Here is a 17232-nt window from a genome sequence, read left to right as displayed (position 1 = left end):
ATTATATACTCTTTTCCTCTCCTCTTCCATCAGTCTCTCTAGCTCATCTTTTTTATCTATTAACTTCTGTTTTGTTTCTCTTGTTATTTTCTTCTTTTGTATCTGCTCCAAATCCATGATTTCTTTTAGGAGCCCACTGACCCTCTCTCTTCTTTCTCTTTTTTTCCTTGCTCCCATTGCAATCAGGATTCCTCTTATATATACCTTGTGACTTTCCCATACTGTAGCTGTCGATACTTCCCCTGTCTCATTTTCTTTAAAATATACTTTAATCTCTTCCCCAATCTTCTGAGCTATATCCTCGTCCAAAAGAAGGGCCTCATTTAGTCTCCATCCTAGGCCTCCCGTCCACCGTTTCCCCCATCCCATTTTCATTATGACAGGGGCATGATCTGAGAATGTACTCATCTCTATTTCTATTTTAACCAACGGTTCTATAAGTTGATGATCTATTAGGATATAGTCCAGTCTCGAGTATGTCTCATGTGCATTGGAGAAGAAGGTATAGTCTCTGTCTTTCATATGCATTATTCTCCAGGTGTCCACCAGTTGGTACTCGTGGATCGCTTTTTTCAAAGCTCTCAGAGACCTACCACCTTCTCTCTGCACAGGGGAGGTTGTATCTTTTTGTGGGTCCATGCAGAGATTTAAATCTCCTGCTACTATCAAATGCCCTCTTTTAAAGTCCATCAATTTTTTCAGCAGACCCTTCAAATAGCTCTCCGATTTTTTATTAGGGCAATATATATTGGCTAACGTGCACTCTATTCCCTGTAATTTACCTTTCAAGAACAGGAATCTCCCCTCCGGATCGGTCTTTCTATCTTCCACCTCAAATCTGATGTTCTTTGCCAACCCTATTGCCACCCCTTTTGCTCTTTTAATTGGAGAGTCAGCATAATACCATGTTGGATAATATTTAGATTTTAATTTCACATTTGACTTTATCTTGAAATGTGTTTCCTGTAAAAATACCACTGATGTTGCCCTATGGTGTAGCTCTTTAAACAACTTAAATCTTTTCCCAGGGCAGTTCAACCCATTCACATTATATGTTATAACCTGTATTTCTTCCATCCTCCTTAATTCTATCTATCTCTCCTCTAACTCGCCTCCTCCTTTTAGGCCCTACTATCTTGCAGAATATTAGCCCAACCTCCACTCCCCCTACTCTCTCCCACCCTAACTCCCTCGCCCATCCCCACCCCCCAATCCCCATCTCACCCCCCCACCTCCACCCCCCCTTCCTTATTTTTCCCCTACCCATTTTTAGGCTTACAACCTGCCTACACATCATTTGTGGATCCAACTCCACGATTGATTTAAAATTTTTGGGAGTAAGCTCCGCCCATGGACGGCTACCTCTCCTCCGACCTCCCCAGATCCCCTTTCTCTGTCAATTGGGCTCGACAATAACCTTTATTCCCCCCCTTAACCGGAGCTTCCTGAAGGGCTTCCACAACGACAGGGGTGGGGCAGGGGAGGATGGGAGAGAACACAAAAAAACAAAAAACAAAAAAGGGAAAAAACATATTATTTACTTAATTCTCTCTCCCTTCTCTCACCAACCCCTGGACCTCCCTGCTTCTCCCCCCCACCCGCTGCCAGTCCTCTTTTCTTGTATCAGCCGTAACTCCTCTTCCTTCTTCTTCTTCTTCCCACCCAGCTATCTCCACTCTTTGCAAGTCCAGTCTATCACAAAAGTCTCTCAGTTCTTCCGGGAATCTCAGATAAGCTGTAACCGCATTTTTCCATCCAGTTAGAGATGCTGCATTACCCCATCTATACTGCACATTCTGATTTCTCATTTGCTCCAACAGGGGTCTCAGGGATCTCCTCCTCCAAAGAGTCTCTGATGTTAAATCCGCATAAATTTGGATAGTCAAGTCTCCATATTTAATCACTGATCTTCCCTTAATCTTCTTCCATATCTCCTCTTTGACCCCAAATTTTTGGAACTGGACAATTATATCTCTCGGTCTTTCTTTCTCATTAGCTTGTTTGAACTTTCCTGTTCTGAACACTCCATCTAGTTTGATCCCGACTGTTTCAGGTCTGTCTCTTATGAAATTTAAAATTTTATTAACTAGTTCATATAATGTTTCCCCTTTTGCAGACTCTGGGATTCCTCGTACTCTAAGGTTACCCCTTCTTTCTTTATTTTCTTGAATTTCCATCCTATAGAGCAGTTTTTTCTGAGTTTTCTCCAGATGGATTGTTTTTTTCCATAGATTATCTATGGTTTGGGCCTGGGTTTTAACTTTCTCCTCTGTTTTTTCCATTCTCAATAGCAAATGTCCTAAATCATTGCGAATAGCTGTCATTTCATGTTTTATCATTTTCTCCAGATTTTGAAACATTTCTATCATCTCCTTCTTATTTGGTACTTGTAGTTCACCATCACGATCTTGTTTCCCCAAGCCAGCCGCTATTTGTTGGTTACAGGAGCTATTCATATCCAGTGATAATCTAGGGCTATTTCCTAAGCTAATGTCCATTTCCCCTTTTGCACTTGCGCCTTGGGCCCTTTCTGGCGTAATATTTCCATGTGATGTAAACTTCTTTATCGTGCCTGTTTGAGACCCTTTGAGCCCTGTTCCCTTGGGGCCTTTATTCTTCATATCCTCTATATGTCTTTTGTCTTCTATATTCTCTAGATGGGGTTATACCACTCCTTTGTGATTTGTGGACCAGATATACTTATAATTTTTCCTTATTTTTTTTTTTTCTCCTAAAGCACCTAGGGCTCTTCTTTTGTTCTCTTCTTGACCCAGGGAATCATCCCCTCACCTCCTTAGCCCCTTTGTCCCCCACTGTCACTTAGGGGTCTATTACACCACACGCTCACATCAGCTCTCACTCACCCCGACAGCGGCTCCAGGCTTGGATGTAGGTCCTTCACATCAGCTCAGTCCTGGGGGGGAGTCCTCTGGGTCTCCGATGCTGTGCTTCGCTTTTTTCTCTAAACTTCGCCCCAGGGACGCAGGGTGGGTCTTCTGGTATTCCCGGGTCTCCCTGGCCCCGGATCAGTCAGCCGGCCGAGGGTTATATTCAGCAGCAAGCCGGGGGTTATGAGCCCTAAAAAGCCGGTAACAGAGGAGCAACAGCTCCCTGTCATATTAGGACGCCGGCCGGTCTCTGCTTTCCCCCAGAGATCCTCCGCGGCTGGTCACGTGCGCCCTCCACGTCACCTCACTTCCCAGCCGCTTGGATCTCTCTCTCTACACAGCGCCGGGGGAACCGGCGCATCTCTACAGCCTCCGTGTCACGGCCATCCCCGGCTCTCCGGGCTCAGCTCCACTGCCCTCCAGACTCCGGTGAGGCGGTTTCTTTAGCGGGTCCCTAGGGAGGTCGGGAAGCGGGTCCTAGCAGCGATCTAGAGCCACTCGCTCCCCGCAGCCGCCATGTTCAGGCTCCTCCCCCTTCCTCTGATGGTTCCTTGGCTATTGAAAAATTTTCAGGGTGTTGAACTAACATAGTTGACTCAAAGATGGCAAAATAGAATGTTTTCACAAACTATTTTTATGAACAATTTAAATAAAATCTAACAGTTTAAAGTGGTTGTAAACCCCAAAAACTAAAATGTAATTTCTTACAGTATTCCAGTCATTCGACCTGGTGGCTACATTAGTTTTCTCTTTTTAGTTTTTTTTTTAAATTTTTACCTGGTGATATGGCCAGTAACATACTTCCTGTCGTAGGGTGAATATAGGAGCAGAGGAGACACCCTTTGACAGCAGCATTGCCAGTCTGGGGGGAGGGTAATGTTATACTAGCAGATTTAGATGGCTAACAAATTGAACTGAACTCCAACTAACACTTTATAGGCACTTAACCATTTTTTTTCCTTTTGGGATAAAGATTTTACATAAAGGAATAAAAGCTGACAATTGTAAGCACTCCATCAGTGTTAAATGGTTTATCTCAGCCCTCTAAGGCCGGCCATAGGTGGTTTGAATCTCAGACGGTTCAACAGGAGAGATTCAAACCATTTTACATGCAATTATCGCTTATATCCGCTAGCAATAATCAGTGTGTTCTCCCAATGGCTCAGCGGGAGGGATTCCCCTGTCAGCACTGGCTGTCTTGATAGGGGAATTATGGTTGCAGGAAAGAAATTTGCTCCATCTTTGGCCTGCCTAAAATGCCACTTTTGCTGGACAGCTTGGTCTGTTAAAGGAAACTGAGAAATAACAGATTTACTGGCTGGATCACCTGGTGAAAATAAAGGGAAAAAATTTAAAAAATAAAGAAGAAAACTAATGCAGTCACTACAGCTAAGAATTGGTTAGCTGTGCTATATTACATTTTGTTTTGGGGTTTTCCTATTTGTATGCAATGCTGTGTATGTATTGCAGTCATAGTAAACACAGGCTAAGCAGGATGTATTTATATCTGTGAGGCAGCAGATGGTTGGAGATTATGAAGAGCAACAGACGCCAGTTCATGTGTGTTTTATTCTGGAGAGCATACATTGGCAATGTGACTTGGGTTGCTTGATTGTAGTTTAAGCACTGTTTAACACAAATAACTCCAGTCAGTGGAATCAGAACCTGTCACTACAGACCATACATTCATGTTTTTATTTTCCCCATAACCAACACCGCAGGGTGCCAGCCAATGCCTAAGTAGTTTTTTTTTTCCAAATGGTGCTTTCACATATTCACTACTTGTCAGCATAGTCATTTATTATTTTGCTGTGAGGGACTCCTCGCCCCAACCCCCTCCCCCCCCCCCAAGTCTGATCAAAAGGTTAAGCAGAAATCTTGAAGAGTGTAATATTACATTTTCCTGCCTTCAATTGCAATCCTTTCCCTGGTAAATAAGACTCAATGACTGTTAACACAAGTGTATTACATCATAAACTGGGGAATAAAAACACTTTTCTGGTGATGAGCCCTTACAACTACCTGCACCTATCTAGGCAAGCCTTTGGCACATTTTTAGTAGCATTTCCAATGTGTGACATTTTGAGGTAGTTCAAACTATACTAATGCGACTTTAAGAACCTCTGGCTATAGCTGCAACAGATTAATAAAAAAAATTAGGCCCCTTTTACATGGGTGATCCGCACAGATCCACCTATCAGTTTTTCTGGCGAATCTGATTGGATGGTCCATGCATCCCTACCTATGGACAGGAGGGTGTAAACAGATTTGGATCTATTTACACCTGCCTACCTCCAGGTCTGACCTGGTCTCATAAAAATAAAAAAAAATGAAGGGGATCCGTCTTCTTCCATTTAGGTGGATCAGATCAGAGGGCAGTCTGTTGTAAATGGACAGTGGAGTCCATTAATTCCCGGCGCCCATAAAGCAGCAAGGGCTTTCTCTATGTTTGGTCTGCATAAAGTGAGCAAACACAGATGTATGAGCAGATTCCCTGCTGACCGGAACAGAATCCATACAGAATCAGCCCACTCCACTGCAAAACTCCTTATACGTGTGCCTGTATGATGGGTGCAGTGGCCAGGGCAAGAGCTCGGTAATGCTGAGCTGCACTGTCTGGTATGGACATTCTGACATCAGTGCCGCCATCTCCTAAGACAGATTTATGAACCTGTTTTTGACACTTGTACACTCCCTACGCTTGAGAAGGTACATGAACTTTTTTCAAGCATAGCCAGGCATTTTTGGCTACATAGACTTCAATAGGAATGAGTGTAAATGTGCTCTACGTATATTTTCGTGCCTGGAGAATTCCTCTCTTGCTTTGGAACTGCTCTCCTCCCATTGCACAGCCCAGGAAACAGACTCATGAAGATACATGCACAGAACTACCTGTAATATGCCTGAAACACACACTTCAAAATCACCAGGTACAGTATTTGACAGGAAAGAAATATTTGATCCCCTGCTGATTTTGAATGTTTGCCCACTCACAAAGATATGATCAGTCTAATAATTGAATGGTAGGTGTTTTGTAACACCGAGAGACTGATTTGCATGTTCATGAGGGAAATAAGTATTTGATCCCTTTCACAAAACATGACTTGCTACTTGGTTGCAAATCCCTTTTTGGCAATCACAGAGGTCAGATGTTTCCTGTAGTTGGCCACCAGGTTTGCCCACATCTCAGGAGGGATTTTGGCCCACACCTCTTGACAGATCCTCTCCAAGTCATTAAGGTTTGGTGGCTGACGTTTGGAAACTTGAACTTTCAGCTCCCTCCACAGATTTTCAATCGGATTAAGGCCTGGAGACTGACTAGGCCACTCCAGGACCTTAATGTGCTTCTTCTTGAGCCACTCCTTTGTTGCCTTGGCCATGTGTTTTGGGTCATTGTCATGCTGGAACACCCATCAATGACCCATTTTCAATGCCCTGGCTGAGCGAAGAAGGTTCTCACCCAAGATTTGATGGTACATTGCCCGTCCATTGTCCCTTTGATGTGGTGCAGTTGTCCTGTCCCCTTAGCAGAAAAACACCCCCAAAGCAGAAGGTTTCCACCACCATGTTTGACAGTTGGGATGGTGTTCTTGGGGTCATAGGCAGCATTCCTCCTCCTCCAAACATGGCGAGTTGAGTTGAGGCCAAAGAGCTTGATTTTGGTCTCATCTGACCATACTTTCAACCAGTCCTCCTCTGCATCATTCAGATGTTCAGTGGCAAACTTCAACGGGCCTGGACATGTGCTTTCTTGAGCAGAGGAACCTTGCGGGCACTGCAGGATTTCAATCCTTGTCGGCGTAGTGTGTTACCAATTGTTTTCTTGGTAACTGTGGTCCCAGCTGCCTGGAGATCATTGACAAGATCCTCACGTGTAGTTCTGGGATGATTCCTCACTGTTCTCATGATCGTTGACACTCCACGAGGTGAGATCTTGCATGGTGCACCAGACCTAGGGAGACTGTTTTGTGTTTCTTCCATTTGCGAATGATTGCACCAACTGTTGTCACCTTCTCACCAAGCTGCTTGGTGATAGTTTGGTAGCCCAGTCCAGTCTTGTGTAGGTCTACAATCTTGTCCCTGACATCCTTGGACAGCTCTTTGGTCTTTGCCATGGTGGAGAGTTTGGAATCTGATTGTTTGATTGCTCCTGTCGACAGGTGTCTTTTATACAGGTAACAAAATGAGATTAGCAGCACTCCCTTTAAAAGATTGTTTCAAATCTCAGCTTGTTACCTGCATAAAAGACACCTGGTAGACAGAAATCCTGCTGAATGATAGGGGATCAAATACTTATTTCCCTCATGAACAAGCAAATCAGTGCATAATTTGTTAGACATGCATTTCTTTTGAATTTTTTGTTGCTATTCTGTCTCTCAGTATTACAACACACCTACTATTCGATTTGTAGACTGATCATTTCTTGGTGAGTGGGCAAACATACAAAATCATCAGGGGATAAAATACTTATTTCCTTCACTGTATATGCTCTCAGGTGTGAATGTAGGCTTTTCTAGTGTAAGCAATAAGCATTTGTTTGTGATTTCAATTGTGCTTTGCATGGTATTTTTTTTATTTAATCACTTGCCCTCCAGAGGATTTACCCCCCCACCCCCCCTCCTTCCTGACCAGGCCATTTTTGCAATATGGGGCTATGTTACTTTACCTGACAATTGTGCGGTCATGCAACGCTGCACCCAAATGAAATTTATGTCCTTTTTTTATTCCCCACAAATAGAGCTTTCTTTCAGTGGTATTTGATCGCCTCTGTGGTTTTTATTTTTGTGCTATAAAAAAAAAGACCAACAATTTTGAGAAGAAAAAAAACAAAATTAAAAAAAATCAAATTTCGTCATAAATTTAAGCCAAAAAGTATTTTGCTACATGTCTTTGCTACAAAAAAATCCCAATACGTGTAAATTAATTGGTTAACATGAAAGTTATAGTGTCTACAAATGGCGGTATAGATACTGGAATTACACTGGGGGGGAACTAACTGTCACTGACATCCCAAATGACACCAATACAGTGATTAGTGCTAATAAAAAGCACTAATGACACTGGGCAGGAAGGGGTTAACATCTGGGGCGATAAAAGGGTTAACTGTGTACTGTGCTGTGTTTTACTGTATGCTGTGTGTGTGCTTTACTGTGTAAGCACTTTGCCTTGTAGAGCTCTGCTATGCAGTGCCATACAAAGCAGTGTGTAGGAGCTGACAGGGGAGAGATCTGTATTGTTTAAATACAGGTCTCTCCCTCATTGGTGATACACGGCGATCGCCAGCCGGCCAGGACCCAGTGATCAACAGGTGAAGTCGCCAATGGCAAATGCAGAATCACGCATATATACATGATTTTGCGTAGCCATGCCACCCTGTAGGGTGGCGGGAAAACAGTTAACACCATCTGACATTGACCTTGTTTGTAAACTGTCATTTCGAAACACCAGAGACATTGACGTATTTGGCTACAAGCTGTTACAAAAGTAGCATCAGCAGGCATTAGGTTTCAGTGCAGTGCTACAAATAGATCTTTGAAAAGAAGCTCTCTTGGTTGGGAATATGTTTGCTTCACTTTCATTCTAAAAATACTCTGAAAAGCCAAAGATGACAAGAGTCCAGACAAATTAAAAGCAGAAAAAATGGCAGAAAATTGGCATAAAACACGCTCATTATGTATTTTTTTTGTGCCTGAGCCCATGCACACTAGGGACGTAAACAAAAAGCCAGGACGTCTGGAAGAAAAAGCACTAGAAAAATGCCTATGTGAGGTTTTTCTGCCTAAAAAAACGCTGCTCTGCCGGCAGGGGACGGCAGAAGAGGAGGAATGGGGCTGCTCTGTGCAAAACCATTACACAGAGCAGGTAAGTATAACATGTTCATTATTATAATTAAAAAACAAAGGTTTATTGTTGCTTTAAGATAAAAGTAGGCTGAAGGCATCCTTGTGGCGAATCCAAAAAGTTTAACTTCCAGAACTCCAGTGGGTCAAGGTGGTGACAATCAGGAAACCTATTTTTCTGGTATGCAAGAGTATGGAAATCTCCCAAATAGATACAGTGTTTGTAGGGTACAGAGGACTAAGCTGAAGTTGGCATGACAAGGGATGTATTGTACTGGCAATTAGCCTCTTGCAGTGTAGGAACAGGCAGGAAAAGAAGCCAACCACTTGGGACCAAAGCTAATGCAAAGGCATTAAAAACAGTACATTGGTTAAATTAAGTAACAACACCGGTGTTTGCAAAAAACACGTTTAGAAGAAGAAATGATGGAAAAGATAACTGATATACGTATCTGAAAGTAAAGAGAATGACAGCAGCAAGGCAATGGGACAGCAGCAAATACAGACATGAAAATGTAGCAGCCAGTTCTGTGCTGGACCACATACATTAAAGTGACCTTAAACTGCTAAAGTAAAAAACCTTAAAGTGTTATTAAACCCAGGACCCTGCATTTCCCATATGGAAATGAAATTATTTTAGTAAATATTTATTTCAGGTACTTATATAGCACAGTCAATTTATGCAGCGCTTTACATATATATTGTACATTCACATCAGTCCCTAACCCTCAAGGGGCGTACAATCTAAGGTCCCTAACTCACATTCATACATACACATATTAGGGCTAATTTAGACAGGATCCAATTCTCCTAACAGCATGTCTTTGGAGTGTAGGAGGAAACCGGAGTTCCCAGAGGAAACCCACACAGGCACAGGGAGAACATGCAAACTCCAGGCAGGTGGTGCCGTGGTTGGGATTCGAACCAGCAACCCTAGTACTGCCAGGCGGAAGTGCTAACCATGTAGCCACTGTGCTGCCCACATAAATATAAAGTAAATATAAACTGCTAAGTACTTTTTCTCATCAACAGTATATAGCAGTCTTGTGACTTCCATCAGTGCCCAGCAGAGCACTGATTATAGCATGTAGAAGGAGTTTTCATTCTCCCCTGATTGTCCTATGAGGCTGTAGGACCCCTGACCCTCTGTCTGGACAGTGCTGATTGGCCCTGTGCTGATCACATGCTCCCAAGAAAAAAAACAACTCTCTAGCAATACACACCAAATTGAACATGTGCAGCTTGCCCCCAAGGCTCTGTTCTATGAGCAGATGGATTGGGACTGTTGAAGAAGGGGAGGATCAGAGAAAACAAGATCAAACATCCTTTTTTACACAATGCGGTGGATAAACCCCTTACGTTCCACAGTAAGTATAACAAGCATGCCTTACTCCGTGAGTAAAATAATTATTTGATCCCCAAGAAAAACATGACTTAGTATTTGGTGGAGAAACCTTTGTTTGCAAGCACAGAGGTAAGACGTTTCTTGTATTTGGTTACCAGGTTTGCACACATCTCAGGAAGGATTTTGGTCCACTCTTCTTTACAGATCTTCTCTAAGTCCTTAAGGTTTCTTGGCTTTCACTTGGCAACTCGAAGTTTCAGCTCCCACCATGAATTTTCTATAGGATTAAGGTCGGGAGACTGGCTAGGTCACTCCATGACCTTAAAGCGATTCTAAAGGTTAATTTTTTTTTTTTATAAAAAGAACAAGCATGTCTATATTTATCTGCTGTGTGCAGTGGTTCTGCACAGAGCAGTCTGGATCCTCCTCTTCTCTGGTCCCCCACAGGCTCTCCTGGCTCCTCCTGTCGGGTGCCCCCACAGCAAGCAGCTTGCTATGGGGCCACCTGCTGCTCCGTCTGTCCATTCACACACAGAGAAGCGTCTTGGCCCCGCCCCTCTCCTCATTGGCTGAGATTGACAGCAGCGGGAGCCAATGGCTCCTGCTTGCTGTCTCAGCCAATGAGGAGGCAGAGACCCGGGACAGCCGAGACTGTCCTTCACATCGCTGGATCGCGATGGGGCTCAGGTATGTATTGAGGGGGCTGGGGGCACTGCTGCACACAGAAGGTTTTTTACCTTCATGCATAGAATGCATGAAGGTAAAAAAACCTTCAGCCTTTAAAACCACTTTAAGGTACTTCTTCTTGAGCTGCTGTTTGTTTCCTTGGTGGTATGTTTTGGGTCTTTGTCATGCTTGAAACTCATCTTCAGTTTTCTGGCTGAGGGAAGAAGGTTCTCATCCAAAATTATACTGTATATATATTGGCTACATCTTTTTTTGTAAGTATTTTTATTGCACCCTTTTGACCTTTTAGTAATAAATCTTACTTTCTGAAAGTGTTGAACTGTTTCTAACGCTCTTTAATGCAAACTACGAATTCCTGCCTCTGAAGAGCGCTACTGTGTGTGTATATTATATTATATTATTGTATTTGGGAGTTTACACCTCCTTTTTATTCAATTTATATTTATATATTTTATATATCCATATCAAGATATTATAATCCTCTTTTTTTTCTTCACATACGGAAAGAACCTCCTTTTAATCAATTACTAGGGATTCTTCCCTTTTTAACCAGGTTATGCACATTGATTATGAACATTTATTATTTTGTATCAACCAACATCTGAGCAGCAGAAGAGAGCCATCCAAGGCAGTGGTTCTTTTTTCACTTGTAGTTCCATGGGCAAAGCAGCGGTGACGCTATACATCTATGTCCTTGATTCTTAGGGACTACACCTTAATGGAGGTTATGTGGTCCGATTTTATTATTACTTCCTCTAGTCAAGACGACTTGCATCTATCAACATACACTTTATTTTAGTGTCCCATATAAAGATTTACTTTTGGGCTAAACATTTATTACTTTCCATGGATCCCCCCCCCCCCCTCAGATGTCTTCCTCTCCCTTTGCTGCCAGATGATCTTCAGTAAAATGGCCGCCGTCCGCATGCGTGAATGGACTGTAATGACGCGGACACGCGAAACTGCGCATGCGCGCGGTATGAGATAAAAAGGATCATGATTTGACAGGCACGCTCCCTTTGACAACGTGTATGGACACGAAACGCGTTAGAGAGGTGCCCTATTTTGGTGACGTCATTCCGCACGGCCCATGTGGATGGCCGGCGGCCATCCTGGTTTTCCTGATGTGAGTTGAAATACCTCCTGTTATGCTTATCTGAATTACTAATAAAGTACTACACTATTGGAGACTCTTCTCTCTGGCTTGTTTGCTATGAGTCCCCCCCCCTTTAAGGTGAATCCGTGTGACTGGGCATATACCTATGTGAATGGTTCCACTTGCTGGCTGATGATTGCATCTCTGGAGCCTGGATATCCTCCTATGGTGTGTTACTTGCCTTGTTGTTGCTGGCCAGATGACCCCCTGTGCGACATGTTTCCAGACCCAGATGACCAGGAGTTGGTCCTAATTTACTCCAATGCGCAATAGATTGCGCTTTTTGATTAGTGCAATCTACATCTATTCTCACAGCCACAGCAGTCACGGATTTTCACCCTTATATTGTCAACTTTGGAAAATATTGACTTTTATTATTTATGTCACTATATGCACTTTAAACATCAAGTTGTGACGTTGTTCCACATCACTGTCCTTAGCGCCCTAGAGCGCAGTTCATACTTATCATATACGTATATCATGAAATATAACATTACTTATCAGTTTTTTATTAATATTTATGGATCCATATTGCTTTTATGATATTATCTATTAGTTTATTGATATTTATCGATTCTATCGAGTTTTAGCACTGCATATATATATATATTTACATTTTACAAGGAGGTTCCAGAGGTTTACCTTTTATGCGAGCAGCTTTTCCTCTTTACATTTGTCTATTTTACCCAGCGCTCATTTACCAAATTTTTTTGCTACTGTGTGTGAGTTTAACCCTCTCTATAACCTGCCTGCGGTGACAGTGGTATACAGACGATTATCCAACCAACAGTGTTATTGCTGATATTGCCGAGTTTCCTCTTTCTCTGTTCAAAAAAGAGGTGGTGGCAATGTGAAGGGTTAATTGTGTAATTAACGTGACCCAGTAACAATCACACTCAGGCTGCAGGTACATCGATTGTGGTCCATTAGCTGGAACATCGTTGTGCAGGGTGCAGCTGAGCGTGGCATTGTTACGCACGTGCCAGCACGGTTTTAGATTGGCTAGTCCTTCGGTCACGAGTTTGGTGAGAAGGGCTGGGGTCTGACGCCGCGATCGGCACATGCGGGTTCGAGGAGATCGACTCCCACTGAGGGAGAAAGGTTCCCAGTCTTCCTTCCACTGGGACGCTCGAGCCATTAAGACTTGGCGGGGCCTTGAGGATTGAATAAGATCCCCCCTTATCCTTGTTCTTGTGCCCTGTCCAATGTTTCTTGGGCTGCCCATCCTTGCTTTGCTGGACCTGTGTTTTCTGACAAAAAAAATTCCTGGAGTAAGATTTCTTCTTACTCTCTGGAAATGTCCTCTTTTTATCGGCTGTACGCTCCAAAGCCTCGAGACCTGGACTGAAAAGGTTATCGCCTGAAAAGGGTAAGGCACAATGGCATAGTTTCGATGCCAAGTCCCCTGCCTAGGTCTTCAACCATAATGTCCTTCTAGCTGAATTAACCAGGGCAGATGTTCTTGCCGCTAGTTCGACTGATTCAGGATTGAGGCATCAGAAAGGAAACCTACTGCTCTAAACAGCAAAGGAAAGGACTTTAATATCTGCTGTATGGAGGTCCCTGCCGAAAGATGCGTTTGTAATTGGGTCAGCCAGCATTCCAGATTCCTGACGACACAGGTGGCCGATAAAGCCAGTTTGAAGCTGATAGAGGTAGAATCCCAGGCCCTTAGGAGCACAATTTCTCCTCTCTTATCCATAGGATCTCTTAGAGCCCCCATATCTTCAAACGATAGGTCCGTCTTCTTAGAAACTTTAGATAAGGAGGCATCCAACTTTAAAACTTTGTTCCATGGCTGGGATCAGTCTTCCTCAAATGGAAATCTCCTTTTAAGACTCCCCAAGAAAAAGGGCTTCCTTTCAGGGTTCTCCTACTCCAGCTTAATGGTATCAACTAGGGAACTATGGACTGGAAAGACCCCATGCAACCCCTGATACATAAGGTCATGCTTAGACAGAAATACGTCCTCCTCCTCAATTTCTAAGGTTTCATAGATAGCTTTAAGGAGGTCATCTACATCATCAAGGACCAATTTGTACCTGGAACCCCTGGAGGAGCAACCTTCTCAGTCATCCTCCTCTGAGCCAGACCCCGCTTGGGAGGAAGCAAGGGACCTAGGATCCTGCTCCGGGTCCTCCTCCCTTTGGCTCAAAACCTCCGAAACCGCAGTACCCGCAGACTGGGTCCAAGGCCCTAGCGGTGTCTGCATCTTATGTAGCAAGGATCTAAATGACTGAAATGTAGTCGTCATGTCATCCTTAACGGAGGTGAAAATCTTATGACAGGCTGTAAATGACTCATCCTTAACTAGACTATCAACATACAGTAACTACGGCATAATGGCTTTTCCCAAGCTAAACCCAATTTCGCTGCACAAATTGCACACTTCCTTTTGGGGGCCTGATTCTGTGTCTTGTCCTGGACTTTAACTTACAATAAGCAGAAACACAATACAGGAGACAATTAGCCCGTGCTCCCATGCCACACACCACTGTGCTGGGGAAGAAACCAGAAGTGTGCCACACCGTCACCTGAGACTGGGAAGAAAGATCACCCCCAGGAGTCAGCAAGAGGGAAGCAGCAAATTCCTAAGGCCACCTGAGAGGAGCTGGTGCCTGAGGAACCAGGTTTGGGGCAGCGCCCTCCCTCGTGTTCCTTATGGTGTGGTAGCCACAGCCTCTGCTGGGTTGCTTTACCCTGCGCCATCCGTGGAGATCGGAACCACGAGTCTCCCAGCACCCACCAATGATGTCACCGCGACCTGAACTTCCCATTTAACCAGCTTGGAGCGCACTGCTCCGCCCCCGGAAGTTGTGGGCACCTGCCTGGTGGAATAACATTGAATCCCTACTGTTGGTGGAGCTGGACATCCACAGCGGTCTTCCTCCTCTGAGGACTGGAAGGCAACAGGAGCGCAGACCCACTCCTCCCCGAGATGGAGGGATCGCGCCGGGCAAGAAGGTACCTACCTAGATAGAAGCCACCAGCACCGCTCTTGAGACTAGGGCTCCTACACAGGTTCCAAAAGAAGTGCTACCTATCCTTCCGGAGGAAAAACAAATACTGAAGAGGGAGGCCTGGAGGTCCACCTTTTAAGGTTCTGGGTTTACATGTTAACTGTCCCGGAGGGGGGAGCTCAATGTCTCAAGGGGCTGCCTTGGAAGACGTTTTTGAGAAAATAATTATTTGATCCCCTGCAGATTTTGTAAGCTTGTCCACTTACAAAGAAATTAAGTCTATCATTAAAAATACACCTAGGATAAAAATTAGACAGAATATCAACCAAAAATTCATAAAAACCACGATACAAATGTTTTAAATTGAGTTGCAGTTCAGTGAGTAAAATAAGTGTTTGATCCATTACCAACCAGCAATAATTCTTGCTCCCACAGGGTGGCAATGTGTTCTGCTGGTGTACAGATTAGTCCTGTCAATTTAAGAAGGTACTCCTAACAGCTTATGTGTATAAAAACCACCTGTCCACAGATTCTCTTTCTTCCATTCAAAACTCACCATCATCAGCAAAGAGCTGCCAAAAGGATGTGAGGGACAAGATTGTAGACCTGCAGAAAGGCTGGAATAGGCTACAAGATCAGCAAGAAGCAGGACTAAATGGGAGGAGCTTGTGAATGATCCTCAAGGCAGTTGGGACCACAGTCACCAAACAAACCATTGGCAACAATATGCCACCATGGATTGAAATCCTGCAGTGCCTGCAAGGCCCCCCCACCCTCAAGAAGGCACATACACAGGCCCGTCCGAAGTTTGTCAATGAACATCTAAATGATTCAGGGAAGGACTGGGAGAAAGTGCTGTGGTTAGAGGAGAGCAAATGTGAGCTCTTAAGCATTAACAACTCGCTGTGTTTGGTGGAAGAAAAATGCTGACTATGACCCTAAGAACACACATCCCTACAGTCAAGCACGGAGGTGGAAACATGCTTTCGGGCTGTTTCTGTGCTAAAGGTACAAGCCGACCGTGCCACATTGAGGGACTAATGGACAGACCCATGTATTGCAAAATCTTGGATGAGAGCCTTCTTCTCTCAGCCAGACCACTGAAGCTGGGTCATGGATGGGTCTTACAGCAAGACAATGACCCAAAACACAACGCCAAGGCAACAAAAGGAGTGGCTCAAGAAGCACATTAAGGTCATGGAGTGGCCTAGCCAGTCTCCCGACCTTAATACTATAGAAAATTTATGGAGGGAGCTGAAACTTCAAGGATTAAGAGATGATCCGTAAACAAGAGTGGACCAAAAACCCATCTGAGATATGTGCAAACCTGGTAATCAACTACAAAAAACATCTTACCTCTGTGGTAGTCAACAAGGGTTTCTCCACCAAGTACCAAATCATATTTTGCTTGGGGATCAAACACTTATTTTACTCACTGGACTGCAACTCAATTTATAACATTTGTATCGTGTTTTTTTCTGGATTTTTGGTTGATATTCTGTCTCTATCACTTAAAATACACATGACAAAAATGATAGACCCTTCATTTCTTTGTAAGTAGGCAAACGTGCAAAATCTCCATTCGATCAAATAATTACTTTCCCCACTGCAAGTGCTTTCTAAGGGTAAACTGCTTGTCAGGGTGCACCTAATCTCTGTAGAGGAAGGCTAGGGACAGCAGGAGTGTGAAGAAAGGCTTTGTGGTCTTAGGGGTACTAAATGACCCAAGATTGTAGAGAGCTCTGGTAAAAGCAATAGGCTGAGTTTCTAGGTTCAAAGTAGTATGTACCACATAAATAAGATCTGAAGCAGTCTCTTTTAATTTGGGAGTAATAGCAGGAAACTCCTACTTCTCAGCAGCAAGCTCATCTGGCAAGGACCAGCATGATCCAGAATCAGAGCCTCAGCGGCGGCCAGGTCAGAGGCCACAGGCAGGTCAAATACAGGATCTGCAGGGGAAGTTGTGGCCTCTGTAGTCAGAGTCAGCAAATAAGTGCGTTGAGCCATAAAGTCAAGCATGACTGTAATATAGAGTTCAGCAGACAGCACAGGAGCTGACCACACTTGACTGAGCTAGGGAAGGACTCTAGGATTCAAGGGCCACAATTCCAAATATTAACTGCATCAGTGGGGATGCAGCAAGCTGCACTGGAATTGCTGGGGACATCTAGCGCAGTTAGACTGAGGGTTGAATGCCTGGAGGTGACTGCAGTCACTGTAGATCAGCAGCAGGAACAGACCAAAGATTGGAATTCCAATCTTGGGTCTTCACAAAACAGGATCAGCAGCAGGGAGATAGTTCCTCAATGCTGAATAGTGGAAAAGACAGCATGACACCCCACCCAGCAGAGGATAT

The sequence above is a fragment of the Staurois parvus genome, unplaced genomic scaffold (genome assembly GCF_062004578.1).
Source record: "Staurois parvus isolate SC_StPar_1 unplaced genomic scaffold, SC_StPar_1.0 ptg000029l, whole genome shotgun sequence".
Taxonomy (NCBI): Eukaryota; Metazoa; Chordata; class Amphibia; order Anura; family Ranidae; genus Staurois; species Staurois parvus.
Note: the sequence above shows the minus strand (reverse complement) of the source record.